This window comes from Parasteatoda tepidariorum, chromosome 3, assembly GCF_043381705.1.
Source record: "Parasteatoda tepidariorum isolate YZ-2023 chromosome 3, CAS_Ptep_4.0, whole genome shotgun sequence".
Taxonomy (NCBI): Eukaryota; Metazoa; Arthropoda; class Arachnida; order Araneae; family Theridiidae; genus Parasteatoda; species Parasteatoda tepidariorum.
This window is the reverse complement of record NC_092206.1, coordinates 77,448,977-77,471,580: the sequence shown is the minus strand read 5'-3', so window position 1 is coordinate 77,471,580 and position 22,604 is coordinate 77,448,977. Positions and strand designations below refer to the sequence as shown.

The 22,604-nt window shown below is 28.1% G+C and overlaps 1 protein-coding gene and 1 long non-coding RNA gene across 3 annotated transcripts in view; one reads left to right on the top strand and one right to left on the bottom strand.

The window, feature by feature from the left end:
• Positions 1-22,604, bottom strand: part of LOC107445619 (netrin receptor UNC5C) — a 166,214-nt gene that overhangs the window by 120,219 nt on the left and 23,391 nt on the right. The gene's annotated exons all lie outside the window — the stretch shown is intronic.
• Positions 17,332-22,604, top strand: part of LOC139425166 (uncharacterized) — a 45,502-nt gene continuing 40,229 nt past the window's right edge. The window contains exon 1 of the long non-coding RNA XR_011636443.1: positions 17,332-17,464. This is a non-coding gene — a long non-coding RNA (uncharacterized lncRNA). The remainder of the gene's footprint in view (positions 17,465-22,604) is intronic.

The window sequence follows — 22,604 nt, the reverse complement described above, 5'->3', positions numbered from 1 at the left end:
CACGTAGGGTCTTTCATAAAAACATGTACTCCATTTTTGCTAAAAACAAAGTTAATTGATACAGTATCGTATTTTTCAAGCTTCAACCAATCAATTTTTTTAGCCTGACTAAATTTCCACCAAATACTGAGTGAAAATGGAAAAAACTCATAAATTTCTTTTATGTAAGTCATATTTATGAACATGAATTTTTTTACTTTTATTTTTTACTGGATGTTTAAACCAGAGTAAAGAAAAAGAGGAGTTGTTGAGAAATTTCAGCTTTTTCTGTGGAATGACTCACATACGAAGGACTATCTTCCGTTGATGGTAATGCGTCTAAGAAAAACACATAAATTATTTCTTTTTTTTTTTTATGTACATTTCTGTAGCAGCAAGATCGTCTGCCTCTTTTCGAACGCAATGAGTTTGGAAATTTGAAAAACAGATTAATAACTTTCTACTTCAGGAATGCGAGAGAATAAATAGAAGAAGAAATCGAATGAAGAATATGAATATTTGTATCTTTTATGGTAATATTTCCAGTTTTTAATGGAATTTGAAATAGAAGACTATTTTTGGTATTCCTTTTAGCAGTAAGGTTAAGGTTTGTGCTGAGAAAAGTATTTATGGTTTATTTCCAATGCTATATACATTTTTATGAAAAGTATGTACATATTTCAAAAAACTTTATTTTAGAATCTGAAAAAAATAATAGTTTTGTCGTAATGGCTATTCGATTTTATATTTGGCTGATGTTGAATGTTTTATGGGTAATCTATGCATATTTTATAACTCACATATGGCATCAGATCGTTAAGTTCAGTTTTTTTTTGCTATTATGCGATATTTGTTTAGTGAAAAAACCTTACTATTTCAAAGCGCAATTTAAAGAAAAAGTAGATCAAATTATTTATTGCATCAAAACGAACATTACTAGAGGTATAAGGTTACGTCAAAATCCCACATTATGGAGACATAGAGAATATAGAGATAGAACAAGTTTCTTATTTTTCGCTAAATCTCAAAAGTATCATGATTTTTTTCGCATCCTACGTGTAAGTGACGTCACAATTTGTAGAAAGTAACACCTATTTTGTTGTTTTTCAAATATATTTTGTTATTAATAACATTCTTATTTTTAAGTAAGCTCATCCCTTTGTTATTTCATCCAAATGTAAATAATATACATCCATATAAAAATTATATCCATATAGATATTATATCTTTATAGATATTATATCCATATAGATATTATATCCTGCATAAATTGCACCAACTTCTTCCTCGCATCAAAATGCAACATTATAGAAATATAAGCAAGAAGTGGTTTACATTTCTACATACTACATCAAAGTCGCTGTGGATTAGGGGATAGAGCATTCGCATCCCAATGAGGTGACCTAGGTTCAAATACCAACGGCTTTTTGTTGATACGCAAGAATCACAGTGATGACGTAAAATATCCTCAGTGGTAAATTGATCATGGGTAAGAATTCCCTTTCAATCGGGCTAATTGCAAGAGGTTTTCGTAGTTTTCCTCTCCATGTAATGCACATACTGGTTGGTTCCATCAAAAAGTTCTTCTCGTAGGTTAGTTTGTCCCAAAGCTTGACCTAGGAGTTATACTTATCTTGTCCTCTGAATTGGGTTCGCAAATATAAGATAAGGAGTTGAACATAGAAATTCGTAGACTCAGAATTGCGTCGGCTGCTCAATGGCGGTTAAAAATATGAAACAAAATTAAATACAACTTTAAAGTTAAGAACATTATAAAGATCAACTAAAGTTAAACGAAAACTATATTGTATTTTTTCGCTGAGCTGTGGTGACTTAGGGGATCCCCTCTCATTGAGATGAACCGGGTTTGAATCCCAGTGAAGGCTGGTCGATACAAATTCCGCACCCAACTCGCACTAACCACAGTGCTGACGAAAAATATACTCAGTAGTAGTCGGATCATGGCTTAGAGTCTCCTTTTCGTCAGGCTAATTAGGGGATGTTTTCGTGGTTTCCCTCTCCTTGTAACGTAATTGCCTTTTATTTCTATCAGAAAGTCCTCCACAAAGGCAAAATTTCTTTCAATGCTTGATCCAGAAGTTTCCTTGTCTTCTGGATTGAGTTTAAAATTACAAGGCTACAAAGTTGAACATTTGTAGTCGTAAACCCTAAATAGCGTCAAGCTGTTCGACGACGGTTTTAAAATAAAGTAAAATGCACTTTTTTCTACGTAAAAGCGCAACATTATAAAAACATGAACAAATCTAGATCATATTTTTCGAAACGGTAAATATATGTATTTATGTTGTGATTTATTGACTGAATCAATTTGGCAAGAAACAGTTTGGTATTGTGCTAAAACGTTCTGTCCAATACAATGATACTGCTGATAATGCTATCTTATATAATAATGTTATAACGTGTTGATTTCCCTGTTTGCGTTTGTGGAGTTGGTAGAGGTTGATTACCAAATCAAGTGTTTACCATAATTTCTTGTCCGAATTTTATATGCACATCTTTATTGATTTGTTCCATATATTTAGGGTTCAGTGGAGCTAAACTATGGGAAGCAAATCAAAAATATCAGTAATAATGTCTAATTGATGACAGTTTTGGACAAGGCTTTAACTGATCTAATGACGATTGATAAGTTTAAGCACCACAATTATAAAACATTAGTATTCCCAAGACCACGCTCATTAAAACAATGACAAACAATAATTTTGTGGTTTTCCCTTTTGGAAATGCCAATCCTTCGTCAAATCCTCCCTTCTCCATCATTTCTACGAATGTAATTTTCAGAGCTCTAGGACCTCCCCTCATATAATTAAGTCAAACCTTTCATGCATCTGGCAACAGGCCAAATTCCAACTTAAGATTCAGTTACCATTCATATGTCATCCACAACTCGGTATTTTTCATAGCCAACAAACCGCAAAAACTCCGAAACTCTTACGCAATATTCCCAGCAACGCTGCACCATCGAATCTTAAAATTAGGAATGGCGTAAGAATAAAATGGAAGAAATGTAAAGAAGAAAAGAAAAGAAAAAAGAAAGAATTGTTAAGTGGATCACTCATCCTCTTTGGCAAAATGGCCTCTTCGGAGCAGTTTGTCCATATCTTAAACGCCTTGTGGGAAAAGTACTCACCACTTCAACTCAAGGGGTCTTTTTTTATTTTTTTCACAGATAAAATGAGTATAAAAAAAGGGGGTTAAGTGTGGATTGGATGGGGAAATGCATGAGAAGTATTTTCTTTTCTAATCCACGCCGCAAAACAAACGGCTGAAGATGTATGAAATCATGACTCGTGAGAAGTTAAAATTTTTCTTAATTATTTAAATCAAACACCGTCGGAGCGCTTTTTATTCTGGGCACAGCTCTAAATGCATGTTTAAGAAAATGAACACAGCGTTAAATCCGCGTTTAAGAAAATGGACTCAGCTCAAAATGCGTGTTTAAGAGAATAGACAAGGCTCAAAAAGCGTGTTTAAGAAAATGGACACAGCTCAAAATGCGTGTTTCAGAAAATGAACGCAGCTTAAAATATATGTTTAAGAAATATACACAACTCAAAATACATATTTAAGAAAATGGACATAGCATTTCATTCCATTTCTTAAGCGTCTCTAAATAAAAATTGCTCATTTTTAAAGAAATAAACTAATGGATCCAAATAAGTTCACAAAGTGATGTCATCCATTTACCTTAATCATTTAATACATGTTTTTAAACTGGTTTTTTAAAACGGTTTTTATAGCCAACAGTTGTTTTTAAAAGGTAAAATTTAAAATAATGATTTTAAATTAACGAAGCACGAATTTAAATTTTTCAGAACCACTTAATTGCTTAGTGATCTGAAAACGAAGTCATCACCCAAAAAGCATGAGCGTTGCAGGGGTCAAATTTTTGTGAGAGACAAAATTAAAATACATAGTCGCATTAGTTCCTATAGTTCACACATAACAAAATTACTACCTAAATATTTTAAACATTTACAAAAAGATCAATCTCTTTCTTGAATTTAGCTTTCATGAGTTTATGATGATGATTCTTGAAAATTTTCTTTATTTGTCTGAAATATTCCATGCTGGAAAGTTACAGCTATAATATGCCCATCTATACCAATCCTAAGGTTCTAGACTTTCCACATATGTATTATGCTTATAATGTTTAAGAAAAGGAATGAATAGTAATTATGAAATTCCTCGTTAAGTAAATTTAACTTGAATATTGAAAAGGATTGTTTTTTACTGTCTCTGTTTTCTTAAACACGCTATTTGAGTGGTGCCCATTTTCTTAAATATGCTTTTTGAGACCTGTTCATTTTCTAAAACACGCCTTTTGTTTCTTAAAAATGCTTTTTGAGCCATGTTCATTTTAAACGCTCTATTTGAGTTGTGCCCATTTTCTTAAGCACACTTTTATAGCCGGGTTCATTTTCTTAAACACGCTTTTTGACTCATGTTCATTTTCTTAAACACGCTTTTTGAGCTGTGTACAGAATAAAAAGCTCACTAAAGACACGCATTCATAAAAATCAGTATCTATCTTATCATACTCTATAAACAAACAATCAATAATATAAGAGATAGTACATACATAGTACGTAGATATAAAGAATAAAAAGTATTAAATTGATTCAAAATTGATTCTAGATAATTTTATATTTTTTACTTAAATTCTTATATAATTTTATGTCTTGACTCGTATAAACTTTTAATTGAACTTTAATGTCTTTTTTTATGTTTGATAACGTAAATTAAAAAATAAAAGAAAGGTTTTAAGGCTTTCGTTAAAACTGGTGGATGTAAAAGCTACTTTTTCAAATTATTGCATTAATTATTTATTTAAAAGGCTGTTTTTTTAAAAAAAAATTTAAATTGTATCCATTGAAATAGCATTTACATAAGAAAAAAATTGTGAAGGATATTTTTTTTAGATATTAGTTTTAATTATAGGTAAATAAACTTAAGCAATGCCACTTTGTAACTAATCATTAAACTCACAAACCACATATCAAAAACATGCTTGATTTTTACATTTTCTTTATTTATATCCAGCAAAATAATGTAGCTAAAGGAAAGCACTCTTATATTTTGATAATTTTTTTATAAAATTGTTTTCAGTTTTTATTAATTTTCATTATTATTTTTATATAATGTAGCGTTTACAATCTTAAAATATAAAAGTGTAGCGGCAACATCTCGAATTTTCAAATCTGAAATAAGTTGGAAATATTCCTATTTATGGAATTATTCCTAAAAATCATATGTTAAAAATAATATACATTTTTTTCATGAACTTTTATAGGAAACTATAATTTTTTTCATGAATTTACAATCTTAAGATATTAAAGTGTAACAGCAACATCCCGAATTTCCAAAACTGGAACAAGTCTCAAATATTCCAATTAAAGGAAATATTCCTGAAAATGATATGTAAAAAAAAATAAGTAATCTTTTTTCATAAAATTTTCAAAGAGGTTATAAATTTTCTTATGAATTTTCACAATCCTCATTCAAATACAATTCTGTATGTCGTAATTACGCTTCAGCAATAATTGCTCTTTATAATAGACCTTCTTTTTTATTACAACCTTTTCTTGATTTATAACGCTCTTAAATTTTCATTAATTTTTTTATAAAATTATTTTGTATTTTTCGAATTTTATTATTTTTTAATTTTTTATTATTTTTAAGTTTATTTGATTTTTTTAAGTTTCATTATATTGTCAAATTTTTATTATATTTTTAAATATTTATTATTTTTAAAAATTTAATTACTATTTTAATAAAATGTAACGTTTACTATTTTTACATACTAAATTGTAGCGGGAACATCTGAATTTTGAAAACTGGAACAATTTGAAAATATTCCAATTTACGGAAATATTCCTGAAAATCATCAGCAAAAAATAATAATTTTTTTCATAATATTTTCAAGGAATTTATAAACTATTTCATAAATTTCCAAAGTCCTTATTTAAATACCGTTTTGTATGCCACACTTACCCTCCAGGAATATTATTTCTTTGTTTATAATATCCTTGAGCCCTTTTTTTCGCCCAATATTTAAATTTTACAAAACAGTGCTTTTATACGTAAATGTTAATCTCGCCTTGTAAATTGCGAAAAACTATAAATAAATCGTAGTCGAATACAAAGTAACATGTTATTTCACAATTTAAGTAAAGATAATAAAAAAAGAAAACATTGGATCATAAATTTTCCGAAACATAGTTTCCAAAGACGAAGAGGACATTTGCAAGCGTTTCACAATTGAAAACGGTGTTTTCGAATTCATCTAGCATTGAAATAAATATCGTGCAGAAAGATTTTTTTTTCTTTTCTTAACTCACGTCTCAAGATCTGTTCCAAGTTAAATAATGACACAATGAAAACAAAATGAAGATTTTCGGCTTGTTTGATAATTTATTTATAAATTCAAATGTTTTTCGAATCCTAAATTCTACTGCATGTTTAAACCACCAAATCTCTTGTTTTTGGAATTGCTAAAGACTTATTTAAAACGTATCAGAAGATATGGAATTTTATGAACAAAAAGAATAGGTTAAGAAACTTTGTGTTACAAAAATACTCAAGTATTGTTTTTAAAGGAATATATCTCAAAAACAAATTTTTAAAAAAATGAAAAACAAACTGAAAAATTATAATGTAAGAAATGATTATAATGCTACATATAATGTTATAAAATATCAATGCAATAAAAAAAATTCGCGTTTAAAAAAATATTTTTTAATTACTTATTATTTGCCTTTATCTTTTCTTAATTAATCTGTATTACTAATCTTAATTTGTTTTACTAGCATTTTATAATTACTTTTTGCTTATGTTTGCAAATATATGTAATTTTTATTAGTTTTTGTTTTCGAAAAAAAAAATTACTTGAATTTTGTGTTATTACTTTAAAACAGTTGACAAAATAAATTTAAAATTATTTTTCAAACACAATTAAAACATTTATTTTATAAAAGAACTTAAATTTGAACAAAAAATTTAGATATGGCATTTTATTTAAAAAATAAAATTTTATAAATTGATACAGAGAACTATTTTAATAAGTATAGTTCATAAATTAATTTCTAAAAACATTTATTTTTTACTTTTAAATGCTATAGGTTTATTAATGCAAAGCATATGAAAAGCTTTTTACCAGTGCAAATAATATTCTAGCAATAATATCATGCAAAATTATGCATTCAAAACAGAAATAAAAAAGAAGAGTAACTGATTTGAATCATATAAATTAAATATCTAAGTTATAAAATATTTCATTTAGATGCAAGTCCTGTTTATATATAAACAGAAATTGTATGAAATTGTACAAATAGTTTTCTTTACATTAGAATATGATGAAATATAAAGATGCTTAATATGGGGCGTTCCTACAGGAAATTAAACTCATAAATCTAAAAATAATAAAGGAAAATTTTTTCTTTAACAAAAATTTATGAGTAGAATAATAATAACAAATGATAATAATAAAATAGTAACAATAAAATAATCATGGAATAGATAAAAGAATAGTAATAAAAACTTATTAAAAAATATTTTTTTATACACACTTAATAATTTTTTTATTTTTTTATTTTAAAACTTTAAGCTTAAATTAATTACAATTTACCTACTTACTTCAAAATATTAAAAAAAAAAAAGTAGTAAAGAGAATATTTTAGAGCATTTTAGAAAGCAAGTTCAAAATTAAGTATATATAATTCCATTATCAGAAACAAATGGATTTAAATAAATGGTATCAATCATGTTTTAATTTGTTAAAGTTAAGGAAAGTTTTTTTAGTACAAACTGAATCAAAAATATTGATTGAAATATTGAGATGATATTTTTCGATCTAATAAGTTGCTTTTTCTAAAAAAATTAATTAATCATAAATACGAATTATTTAATTATTTCCTTTTCCAATTTTTAAAACCAGAAGAAAAAAAAGTTTAAGTAGCGTTTTGTTTCAGAATGGAAAGTGAAACTACCCTAAATTTATTATTCTTTTTAAAATTATATGTTACATGGAATCAACTAATTTAATTTATTATTATTTAGAAGTGTAATATAATTTATTTTTTTAAACTGGAAAAAAAAGTACTTTTAAATCGAAAGGGCATTTTGAACACCAAATACTATTCAATTATCAAAAAAAATTATTTCCTATGGGCAAGTAAATTTTTATGCAAAATTTGTAAAAAAAGCAAAAAATTAAAAACATATAAAATAATTTTTATCGTTATTATTTTTAATATATTTGAAATCTGAAATACTTTTATATTAATTTTGTAGAAAAAAGTTAAATTTGGCAGTTAAATTAATTCTAAGTTTACAAAAAAAGAAAAGCTGCAATTGAAAATGGCTATAAGCCCAAAAACAACCCATTATTTTGAGCGCTTTCGTTGAATATTTAAAAGTAAAGCTTTTCACGGTTACAGTTACTCCATTTACGCTGAGCAAAATTGTCAGTTGTATGCAAAATAAGACTTAAAGCCGAAATAAAATTCATTTTTATGATCACTTCAAAATTCTATTTACTTCGCTAAAAACTCGCTTTTTCGCGACCCTTTTATTTCCTTTTATTTATATCCCCGGCCCAAAAAACACTCAATTTCCTGGCCTATGCTTTGCGTTACTCAAAATTCTGCAAAAGAAGAATAAAAATAAAGGAAGACATGGCGCATGGATTCCTTTTAAGAAAACTTCGAATGGCTAATAAAAAATCCAGTTTGGCGCTTAAAATGCTTCCGAAACTTTTAAAAATTTGGTTTGTCTACTTTGCGCCTTTCCTCTGCAAGAATTTCTCTACCTCGATTTCTTTCTTCTTTTTTTTCCACCCCGATTTCTTCCACTTCCTTTAAAGTGGTAGTGAAATTTTTACAACGTCGTTTCGTGAATATCTTCCTCCCTAAGGAAAGGGTTTCAGCAGAGCGATGAAGCTTTTTTTTTTTGGATATCCTGATTTTGTCAAAACTATCTTTAAAATAATATTTCCTTCCCTCACCTGTTGTACAGCTTGAAGTAGGGAACTAAACTTTTTAAACAATTCGCTTGCCAACAGAAGTAAATTATAAAAGAATTGATGCTTTGCTTTTGACTTTACATTTGATTTTCATGATCAGGAGCCCTTTTTGTTTGTTATCTTGATTAAGTCAAATTTTTGATTTTGGCTTACATTTTTATTTATTTATTTATATTAATTTTTTTGCATACGAATAAAAAAGATTCAGAATCATCTAACTATAGACTTTCATTTAAAAAAATAATAATGATTATGTTACCAATTTTACCAATAATTACCATTAAGGCACAATAATATCCAAAATGCATCAGGCATCTTAATTCTATTGTTTATATAAATATCGTTATCCTATCCTATATATATCCCATTATAATCTTTTACATTTTTATTTAATAATGTGAGAATTATCTTTATCAACTTTAAAATGTACCATCATCTGAAATGAATAAAATATCTAAATTCTGTTGCTTATCTAGATTTATATTAATCTATTTTCTACCATCGAAAATTCTTTACATCTTTATTCAAAAACATGTGAATAATCTTGCCAACTTTTAAGAGCAATGATGTCGAAAGAAAAAAGATATATAAATTATGTCAAATTGCAAAAAAAATAATTAAGTTTATCCATTCCGTATATAATTCTTCTTTACATTTTTATTCCAATACATTTTTATTTCTCTACCATTAAAAATTCTTCATATATTTATTCAAAAACATGTGAATGATCTCGCCAACTTTTAAGAGCAACAATGCCAAAAATGAATAATATGTATAAATTTTGTTGTTTGTAAAAAACTTATTTTACCTATCCCCTTTATAATTCTTTAAATTTTTATTCCAATGTACAAGAATTATTTTTCCAACTTCAAATCGCAACAACATCTCAATATCTAATATTTCATAAGATATCAAAATTCTGACGATTATTTAGAATTACCTATCTCGTGCATAATTTTTTAGATTTTTTTTAAGATGAAATTTTTTACCAATTTTAGAACACAACAATAACTAAAAATGATTTTTTTTCAAAATCAAGATTTAAATTTATGTATAGCATACATTAATCATTACATTTTTATTAAAAACATATAAATTTTATTATTGAAAATTATTTTATTAAAAAAATATTTAAAAAATATTAAAATAATCTTACGAACTTTAAAATTCAGTAACAACTAAAAAGGAATTAGATATCTCTTTTAGTAGCTTGCAAATATCTAATTCTGTCTTGGAAAGCTTAAAAAAACTTTTATAAGTTCAGATGCGATTTTTAAGAATAAATTTGCCATTATGGTCCAAGATATTATGGTGCAAAACGAATAAACTCTCCTCTGAGCATGTGCAAAATTTACTGCTTTAAGAATTCACAGAACATATGATTAAAGTTCAAACTGAAGGAAAATCAAAATGTTGTAAAAAATTTCGGATCAAATTACACTATAAAATTCCGACACTGGCGCATTCGTAAAGTCCATTTTACCGTAAAATATTATACCGTAATTTTTAGAGCATTTTTATTAAAGGGAGTGATACAATGGTTTTATGGTAATTAATACAGAAAAAATTATGGTAAATCAGATTTTCCGTTCCGTAAAACGTTCTGGTAAAAATAGATTTAACGGTATGAAGTATTTGGACCCTAAATGCCGGTACTTTTTACAGTAATTTGATTCCGAATTTTTTACTGCGCACATGACCAAAAACGGCGTTTTCTCTTTTTGACCAATCGATAATGAACTATCTGATTTTGTCGGTTAAATTGATCTCAAAACAAAAACGTTAAAGTGTGGGACCCATTAATTTTTTTAAAAAAGCTAACAAATATTGCAGATTTTTTTATTTTTCAATCAAATTAGAAATTAAAATAATTTTTAAAATTTTGAAACAGTTTAAAAAATTAATTTACAAAAACAATAGATTTCTATGTATTTATGTAATTAGTTTTTTTTTATATATTTTAATTCCCATTCCCATTTAAAGAAATTTTCAAAAAGATATTTTATGAACCTTTTTGGTGTTCATTATTAATTATGATATCATGAAGAAATGAGCCCACTTTGATACAATGCAATACAGTAGAGCAATGTGTGTTTTTGTGAAGATATTGGGTTCGATCTCCAGATGCGGCTTGAAACAGTCAACTTCATAACCCCCTGGCCTGCAATATTAAATGTATAAGTTTTACATTTGCATTTATCTTTCTTTTATTCCTCCACACTAATTTTAATTTCTTCTTTCACTTCCTTACTAATTTTCCCTTTTTAATTGTACGAGAAAAAAAGCAGCGTACATAGTCTTTTGATCGAATATTTAATTTTAAAATGTTTAAAGAACTAAACTAAAAACTTCATAAAACACACACTTTTTTATTAAAAAAAATACACAATTTTTTTTAAACGCTTTTACGACCATGCATTTCATTCATTCATAATTTACCTCCAGAGAAATTACCATACATGCCAGCAAAATTAACTTAAAGCGAAAGTAAGAAAAAATAAAGCAAATATTTCTTGCACCTGAAAATTATGCATGCATAAACCTGATTGTGGAATTTTTTGGCACATATACACAGTTGCCTTAATATCAAAAAAATAAAAAATGGGTGAAAAAAAACTACCGCTTTTCCACTTATCTTTGCACTCTGGAATGATATCGCCAAGGGGCATCCATCCTAACATACCAGCATCCAAATGGAATGAAAAAAATGCAGGCCAAATGTCCGTCACGGTAAAATAACAGTCGACATTTATCCAAAATATCTTTTATTTTCCTACGTCCAGAATAACTTAGTGACATTTTGGCAACTTTTTTTATGTCCTCTTCTTTACAGTAATATCATCGTATTTTAACTTTTTATGTATTTGTCGTTTTCTGATAAAAGTTCCAGACATATTACGATTAAAGTTAAGGGTAAGAAAGGGATGAATGAAAAAGATATATTCTATTCTTTTGAATAGGGATGGCCTATTTTAGATATGAAAATAAAAAGAATTCTATACTCGAATCTAGAAAGATTCTTTTTGGCGTTCAGAAAATGATGCCAACTTTTCTTCAAGAACCATTTTAGGCATTTTATAAGATAAACGCTCTATTCTCTCTAATTTTATAAAAGTAAAAGGACTGGTTTTAACTTATTGCTTTTTTTTAAGCTTATTTGCGTTGATTTTTGTATTTTGCCCTATTTGCGAGGGATTTTTACACGAATTGTTCCTTAAAACAATAAACAATGAAAATCATTTATTTTAAGTTTATTAGTTTATAAAGATATAAAGGATACTTAAAAAAGGTATCTTACAGATATTGATTATAAATTGTAATTATAAGATACTTGAGATTTTAAAATTCATCACAGTACTTGAGCACAGTCTTAGATTCAAGAATAAGTTAAAATATGAATATTAATACTTTTGACTTTAAACATCATAAATCATTTCAAACTAAATCAGGTGCAAAATTGAGTACTGATACTGAGCGAGTTTTTTTCAAATTTATAAAGATGTTAGGTTGAGCTATATCATTTACATTTAGTGCAAACTTAATAAAAATAAATTAAGTTTAACCACAATATCGCTAAGTTTAGGACAAATATAAACAGGTGGTAAGATGATTAAAAAATCAATACTGTGCATATTTGCAATAAAACTTAATAAGATTTTAACCATGCTATAATACAGTGCAACTTTAGTACAAACTTAATAATGCAATCTTAGGGCAAACTTAGTAATGTGAACTTGGATCATATTTAATTATGTAAATTTGGTACAAACAAATTAATGCAAATTCTATACAAATTTACACTTATAGAAAAAAAATTCTGGTGTAATTACCGTACTGAGTAGTAATGATGTTACTGGTAAAAATAATTCTCAAAAAATTATAATTAATAAAAGGAAAATATGCGGTATTTCCACCATTAATTCGGTATTTTTCCGTTCATATAATAACGGTTTACCATAAATTCTAGTTTTCAAATTATAATTCGTATTACCACACATTTAGTAAAAAATACAAAACTAAAAAGGAAATTCAACCCAAAAAATATTTTTTATTCCATGCTTTAAGTAATTATGAAGCATTTACGAAATCTTACCACATTTTATTACCTGTATACACCGAAGAGCCATTGCATTATGACCACTCTCCATCTATAACAATGGGATCGCCCAGGTTTTCATGGTTTCTCGCCCAGGAACAATGTTTTCATGGGGCACTTTAGGACCCATAATCCTCATAGAACAATCCCTGAAGTCTTTAAGCTACTTGAACATAGTTGCAGACCAGGTTCACCCATTCATGGCAACAGTTTTTCCTGTGGGGGATGGTGTTTACCAACAGAATAATGCATCATGTCATAAGGGTCAAATCGTCCAGGAACATTCCAGTGACTTTCAAGTGATGTCTTGGCCCCCAAATTCACATGACCTTAATCCAATAGAGCATTTGTGGTCCTACTTGGAAAACCGAATTCATGCTGCCACGCTACCCCCTCGCAATGTGAGGGAATTGTAGGACCAGTTAGTGAGCTCTTGGTACCAGATACTTCAGACTACCTATCGACACTTTGTGGAATCAATACCCCGGCGGGTGCTAGCAGTTTTGAGGGCTAAAGGTGGTCCTACATGCTATTAGCAGGGTGGTCATAATGTAATGGCTCTACGGTGTATATACAGTTAAAAAATAGAGATAACATGGCAAAAATTAAAGATTACTGAAAAGAAAGAAGAAGAAAAAAATTAATAAAATAAAATAGATTTTTTAAAAAAAATTGTTTTTAAATATTAAAAAGCCGGGGGAAAAAAGGAAAAAAAAGATATAATCTCTTCCTCAACTCACGTGATTTTATCCGCAAAAAAGAGTGCTTTTCTAATATTGTATCAATATAGCCCAAGCAAAATTTATAAAACTTGTTAATGTTTTTAATTTTCTTCGTTTTTCTCTTTTTTCTTTTATTCTTTTTGTCTTTATTGTGATATATATATATATATATATATATATAGATAGATAGATAGATAGATAGATAGATAGATAGATAGATAGATAGATAGATAGATAGATATAACATTACACACACAGGACATATGACACACAGGTGTCCCCTCTGCTCCAAAGGGTTAAAAAATAGCAAAAGCAAATCGAATAGAAACTGGGGAGGGTGCCGCCTAGTCGGTGCATTTTATACAAATCACTCATAATCCCTGTGAATATGTCTAAACCTTTCCAATGAGTCTACTTCATACCTATTCGTGAATCGCATGACATGGGGAGGATTGTCTATTGTCCCCAAAAAAGTTCTTATCTAGATGAGCAGATCCTGTGGACATTATTTCTAGAAACTTCACACGCTGTCTTCAATGACACATCAAAGTTTATGACTCAGACCTTGAGGTTTTAATTACATAATTAAGGTACTATCTGTGGCTTTCTTTTTTTTTCTCCCAGAATAAAAGCGGTCTACTTTCATTAGTTGGTCTTACTTTTGATTGAGTTGTTTTTCTTTTTCCTCGATTGTCATTCATTTGGTTTGCACTCAGGTGTTGTGAATGCTGAATGATGGGAAACAAATAGAGAAACCAGAAACTTTGTGTAATTGTACGCTATTTTGTTTTTTTACATAAATCGGTGTTTTATTTTTCTCTTATATAAATGTAGAGGATATTCTTATTTGGTTGGAAAACATCGAAGACATTCTCGTTAAAATACTTGTTTTTATACTGATATTAATTAATTGTATTTCATTAATGTAATTTTTCATTTAATTGAACTTACTAAAGGCTAATTTTATTGCAAAAATATCAATTTAAAACAAATATAAGAAATATTTTCTTTAGTTTTATGATTAACTTTTTTTCAGAAAAAATGACACGAGTTATTCGTATAATTAGAAAATACTCACAATTTCTTGTCATAATATGAAACGATTTTACTGTTTATTTTAAAGCCAAATAAATAAAAAAAAAACAGTTTCAGAAATGTTTAAATCGTCAATAACTTGCAGGAGTTTAAAAAAAAAAGGAAACAACCATTTAATAAAATTATTAAAAACTTTGCTCAAAATCAATTTTGGATTGAGATGGTCTTGATGCTACACTTATGGTTTATCGTTAAATTAGTCATTTGTGATTTTAAAAAAAACTACTATATTCTATGGTTGAACCATTTTTCTTCAAATAATAATGTTTAAATAAGTAAAATAATAATGTAATAATGTTAAGTAAAATAATAATGTAATAATGTTAAGTAAAATAATAATGCAATAATGTTAAGTAAAATAATAATGTAATAATGTTAAATAAAATAATAATGTAATAATGTTTAGTAAAATAATAATGTAACAATAATATTTAAATAAGTCTTTGTTTCGAACTCAACTAAAAGCAGTCATATTTGTTGAAAAAATCTAAAATGATTAAACTGCTTATGAATAACAAATTATTTGAGCACAAAGAGAATTTGTTGAATATTTTTTTGAATCAATGAATGAATGCAAAATGCATATAATCTATGTGTGTATTTGAATGTAGCGAAGGACTTCATTGAACAAAAATATGCATTTTAATAAGGAAACTACTTGATGATGTCGATTATGAAAAGCAATAATATTATAAACGATACCGAACTCATCACTTGATTATAATCAGATAATTGATTCAACTCTTGCCTTGAGTGCGTTCGTGAAATATCTAAACTCAATGTTATTTTAACAAAAAAAGGACCATTTATCAACAACATCATCTCAAATTCATTCAAACAACCATTTATCATAGAAATCAAAACTTAACTTGACATAAAACTTTTTCCATAAATCAATCCTATGCTATATTCAACCTCATTACCTCTCAAAAAAACCATGTAACTGTTTTTTGTTGAATAGAATGAATGCATTGATCAACATACTCTAAATACGATGCTAATTAATTGTATTTTTAGGAATGGCATTTTTTTGAGTAATGCTATCTAAAATAAGTCATCACCTGATTATAATCTTTTTTCTTACAAAAACTGATTTAACTCTTTCTTCGTGTGTGTTCGTAAAGTATCTAGGTTGTTTGGGTAAACAGAATCCAAAACCTGCTGAATCACGACAACCGTTTCTTTCATCGGAAGCAACAACCTCGACAAAACAGTTCCTCTTCATAAATCAATCAAATAAACCTCACTGGAATCTGTCGCAGTGATGCAATATCTAAACCAAAGAAGAAGGTTATTTAAAGTCTCTAAAAAGGTTATTTAAAGACTCTAAATGAAATAAGATTCTACTTGAAAGCCCCGAAGAAAGTATTTAAAGGCTTATATCATGTCTAAACGAATTGTTGCAAATTTCTTGTTAAATTATTATAAGTATCACGAAACTTCATGGACGAAGAAAACAAATCCTGATAGAATAACTATATTGTTTGGTAAGGACGTTTCTAGAACAAAAAGTCATAATTATGGTTAATAAATTCAAAATATACGGTATTTAAATCATTCATTTGGTATTTTTTCCATTCAAATGATACTGGTTTACTGGAAATTTTGGCTTTCTAAATTATAGATCTTATTATCACATATTTAGTAAAAAATACAATACTGAAATTTAAATTTAATCGAATAAATGGCTTTTATGCAATGCTCTAAGATATCACCATAAAACGACCAAATTTTATCACATATTATAAAACCGTATTCTATTTTATTAGTTTTACCAAAATTATTACCAAACCGCTTCGCAAAAATTACGAAACTCTGTAGTCTTCCCATGGAGCCAAGAACACGGTAAATTTAACCATGTTCTGGTAGTTTTAACCATACTTTTTTCTCAGTGTGTTATTGAGTGAAGTGAATCGATTGATTTAACCAAAAGGCTCTAATGGGAAGCCAATTGATAGTATTTTTCGGAATGGCATTTTTAATTGAATGACATTGCCAAACACAATTCACACCGGATTCTAATCATTTGGAAAAGATGATTCAACTCTTTCTTCGTGGGTGTTCGTAAAATATATATGTTGTTTTAATAAACATTATCTTTGACCTGCATCCCAACAACCGTATGTTATCGGAAGCAACAACCTCAACAAAGAGGCTTCTCTTCATAAATCAATCCAATAAACCTCACTAAAATCTGCTACAGTGATGCAATATCCAATATTATCTTTAAAGCATCCAAAGAAGAGGGTTATTTAAAGACTCGAAAAGAAGGAAGATTCGAAGAGAACTGACTTGGCAGTCCCAGCGTGCTCCTGGAGTCAGCAGCAGGGATGCTTTCAACGCAGAATGTATCGAGTAATTTAAAAGTAAATAACATGAAATGGAGGAAATCTGCGGGGGTTTTGTTCTTTTTAAAGTACTTCTCTCTGCATTGAAGATAATTTTTTTTCTTTTCTTTTGGAGTAATTTTCAATCAATGGAAGGAACAAGATAATATTTTAAAGAATTCTTTGCTTTTACCGTGACGAGGTAAAGTCCCTAAATCCCCTCCTTGTCTTTTGGCATGCAGTGTTGCTTAATTCTTTTTTGATGATCGTGTCTGTACTTGTTTCGTTGAAACTTGAAAGCGAAAGAATGGATAAGGATGATGAAGAGAACTGATAAAAAAAAAAACATGCTGATACTACTATTTGATTATCTATCTTGTCGGTATCATCCAGAACTTTTTAATTTTATTCCGGATGAATTGTTTAAATGTCACTCTTGAAATTAATTGAAGTATATGAGTGGGTAAAAGAGGTGGTATGGGTCGATCATTTATTTTGAAAAAAATAGTTTTTGACGTATAGAAGGAAAATTTATTTTACATACATCTCTCTTCTACTCCCTCTTTATAAGTGTAAAAATTTTCAAATTAAATTAGAATTATCGAAAATGGTATCTTTGCATATTTTTCTTGTTTTTAATTTATAGTAGCTAATGCATACATTTTATATTAGTATAATATTGAGTATGACAAAGACACACGCTAATTTACTTATGAATCAGTATCCCGTTATTATAGAGTTTATTATTTAAATGAAACCCATGAAACAAGACAAAAAATAATGGCTTAGTATCGAATAATTTTTTTGAGTGAATCCACTTTATGCAATTCTGAAATTTCAGAACTGTTCTTAAAAGTTCAAAGTGCTGAAACTATATAGCTTAAAAATTCTCAAATAATGCAAACAATAGCTATTTCAGTTTAATTTCTTTGATGCTCCCTCATATCTGTTCTTTACTTTAAAAACTTAAAACTTAAGCTTAAAACTTAAACTTAAAACTTAAACTTAAACTTAAACTTAAACTTAAACTTAAAACTTAAACTTAAAACTTAAACTTAAAACTTAAACTTAAAACTTAAAACTTAAATTTAAAACTTAAACTTAAAACTTAAAACTTAAACTTAAATTTAAAACTTAAACTTAAAACTTTATCTTAAATCTAAAAATGCCTTAGTTTATTAATAACTAATACAGTGCATTTTGGAAAAACTACCTTAATGCACAGTAATGACATTTCTTTCCAGAAAATCACAATTCTGGCCATAAAGACCAGAGTATATTTTAACCATTCATTTGGTAATGTTTCCGTTCATATAATAATGGTTTATCGGAAATTCTGGTTTGCAAAATTTTAGTTTGTACTATTATGCATTTAGTAAAAAATACAAAACTGAAAAGCAACTTTAACCGAATAGATGTTTCTAAGATCGAATAGATGTTTCTGTCATGCTCTAAGGTATAATGATAGAATTACCGATTTTATCACATTAACCAAATTTTATCGCATATAATAAAGCCATATTTTATTTTTAATTCTACCACATTCATTACCAAAATGCTTCGGTGAAAATTATCATGCTTTTTTGGTGAAATAGTGCCAGAATCACGGTAAATTTTACCATATTCTAGTAGCTTTAACCATACTATTTTCCTCAAGGTCAGAATACTTTAAAACAGAACTAGTTTTTTCTCAATTACTTAAAACAGTTGTATATTTCATGTTTTAAAAATAAAGAAGTTAAAAAAAAAACTGAAATTCGACTCTGACTTTTATTTTCTAAAAAAACTTTCACTTCGTTAAATCTTACACTTTAGGATAACTGGAGTGCAAAAATGCGTCAATTCATAAATAAAGCTTACAACGGTAATTCCAGTATGCCCTAATTGTTGTCCATTCCTTTAGTTATAATTTTTAACAGTTTTAAAAACGTTAATATTTTTTTTAGAAAAATACAATTTATAAAAGGAAAAGTAGGTTTTCACCTACAAAACAACTTAAGCATTTTTCTCAACTTCAAATCTTTAGGTCTTAAAAAACAAAACTTTTGTTAAACTTAACACTTTAGACAAACCTGAGTTAAAAAATGCGTCAATTCATAAATAATGCATACAACGGCTATTCCTATATAGTTTAATAGATGTTCATTGTTTTATTGGAACAACACGATATTTTTTGTTTCGTGATACCTAAAATTGATTGTTTCACAATGGCAAAACGTTTCGAATAAAAATACCGTAAAACATCTTTCAAAGAAAAACTGCAAACTTCAATACGCTAGAAACAAAACTCTTTTCTTTAAATTTATTGGCGACCTATAAAACTTCTCCGCTGCATGCAAACTTTAAGTCACATTTTTCAGACTCATATCTATATGCATTTTTTGCCGTAAATGTTTTCAATATGAATCGCGTTTTGTTCCTCCTTCTTTTATTGGTACATTTTATTAACACGTTCTAAAAAATTTGAATGCCTGCTTAAGTTGCCATTTTTTTTCTCTGAACCCACTCATAAAAATATTTTCCTAATGTATTTCATATACCAATGTTGTACCAGATGGTCCAATACTTTTCTGCCAACAATAATAAAAGTCGGTCTTAGTTTATATCTATTGCACTCAGCCCTGGTTTAGAAACCATTTCCGTGCAAGCCCCTCTGTCGTAAACTCTTTTCCAGGACATTGGTTTTCTTATCGGTTTGTTCTGGCAACACGGCATTATGAAAATGAACGCAGCGCCCTCTGCGTTTATTGCAAAATACAGAATGAATGGAAAAGTAGTTTTAATTCAAATACTTTGTCACGAATTCTTCCCTTAATTTTCATTCCGTAGTTTTCATTAAAGTTTCTGAAGAAAGGGATAAGTTAGTTGTTTAGAAAACTACATTTGCACGAGCAATAATTTACATTTTGGAAACTATTGGAAGAAAGTAGATTTCTGCTAAGTTTAATGTAATGATGCATTGGCCAAAGTAGATGGAAATGTTTGTTGTAAACTTGCAAGATGAGCATGCGTATTTAGTTGCACCAACATTATTAAAGATTTAGTTCATATGTTTCTCAATTTTGAGTTTTATTAAGAAAGAAAATAAAAACTATGTGTATTATTAAATTGTAGCATGTATAAATTGCGTAAATAAATTGAAAGAAGTATTCGACAAAAAAAAATATTTTTAAAAATAGCTGAGCCCTAGAAATAAGTAAATAAGTAGGAAATATTTGATAGTTTGGATAAGAAATATTTAATATTGAATAAAAAATGTTTAATATTGAATAAAAAATGTTTAATATTGAATAAAAGATATTTGATATTGAATAAGAAATATTTGATAGGAAAATTGTAATTTTTTCCTGGAAAAAAATGTTTGGCGAAGGTTTGGTTTTTTTTTTACTCAATAAATGTTAATGTTTGGACTTCATATGTTTGCGGTTCCAACACACCAATTACACCAGTGATGGAATGGGAAAAAAGGAATTAAAAATAAAAATCAGCTTCCTCTTTCCCAAACTTAATAGTTTTTAAATTCTTCATAACCAATCAAAATTCCCGATTTCCTTTCGCTGGAAATAATAATTAAATAATTTATTAAATTAAAAAACTTGTATTTAGAGCCATTAAAACATAAGTAATGGAATTAAAAAACGAAATGTCTATATCAAAGTGGATGAATCGAATTAGTATCTGGCTAAACGAATGGGATTAAAAGCATATTTAAAATTCTCTCTCTCTGTCTCCATCCCTTCAACAATTGAGTTCGAGAAGGGCCTCTTAATGTGCAGCAAAAAAAAAAAGGTCTATCCATGGAAAACACGCTTGTGGAAAAAGACGTAATCAAGTGGATATTTTGTTCTGTTACCTACCATTTTAATTTTAATGAAGTACTTCGTTTTAAGCTTCCTATCCAATTATAAAAATGTGTATGTATACATGTTATGGTAGATAGAACTACCGGAAAATCAGTACTAGTAATAAAACACTTGTGCTACACTTTGCTGTTTTCGTAAAAATGAAAAATTACGTTTTATAGAGCACTAGTCCCAAATGGGCTAAATTGTCTAACTAGTTTTGTTGCTGTGTATGAATTTAATGATTTTGTAAAATACATTTTAATATTTTAACTTTATGTTCTTTTTTTATTTAACCATTATTAATATGTTTTTACTTAATGTTAATCATTATTAATATGTTTTATTCAATAATTTTCAATTTTCATGCAAAAATTTACTCACCAACAAAGTGAACTGTAGAAATAAAAAAAAATTTGAAGCGATCATTGCTGTTGGAGAGCGAAGCGATCAGGGGTTGGAGCCTAGTTTTCTCGGTAAAAAATGAACGGCGAAATTAACTCTCGATTTCTTGTCAACTGATGAATAACTGCAGTTATTAATTCATAAACAATTTGAAGATATTGCTCCTATATTGTTAACAATTGTTTATTAATTTTCGATTTCCCTGCAAATTCACACGCTTCCTCTACGAAACCTGTTACCTTTTCTCCGAATCTTTTTACCTCTTCATATTGATATGTTGTTTTTTTTATTTTATTTATAAACAGCGTTAAAGAGCCGATACGATTCAAAGTTTACGACTATCAATGTTTAATTCAGTAGCCTTGAAATATTGATCCCTACCCAGAAGACAGGGGAACTCCTGGAGCAAACATTAGGACAAACTAGCCCTCGTGGAGGACTTTCTGATTCAACTAACCCACCTTTCTGTTACATTGAGAGAGAAAACAATGAAAACCTTCCACGGTTAGCCCGATGGAAAAGGGATTCTAACCCATGATCCATCAACCACTGAGGATGTGTTTTACGTCAGCACTGCGGTCAGTGCGAGCCCTGACCAGAATTCGTATCGATCAGTCACAGCTGGGATTCGAACTTGGGCACCTCAATTTGAGGTAAGCGCTTTATCCTCTGAACCACCACGGCTTACATTGATATCATTATAAAAAGCCTTTTAACTAACTTCTTTTTTTTGCTTTTCTCCCATCAAAGTTTCTTATTTTGTACATGTTTGTTCTTATTTTGTTCATGTTGGTCTAATTAGTTTGCGATTAAACATAAATGCATTCAATTTCCATTCATATTCAGACATCATTCATATTTAATAAACCTACAATTCGCTTTTTTTCTGTTGAAATAACAAGATTTTATTATAATTTTCACTAATTAAAATTAACAGCTTTTAAACTATTTTATTAATTACTTTTTAAGTCTTTTTACATCTCTTATTTAATTAATAATTAAAGACTTCTATGAGCTTTTAAATTAAGTACCACAATAACAGAGAATTAAGAAGATTAGAATAGAATATGGTTTTTATTTTGAATTTAATTCTTA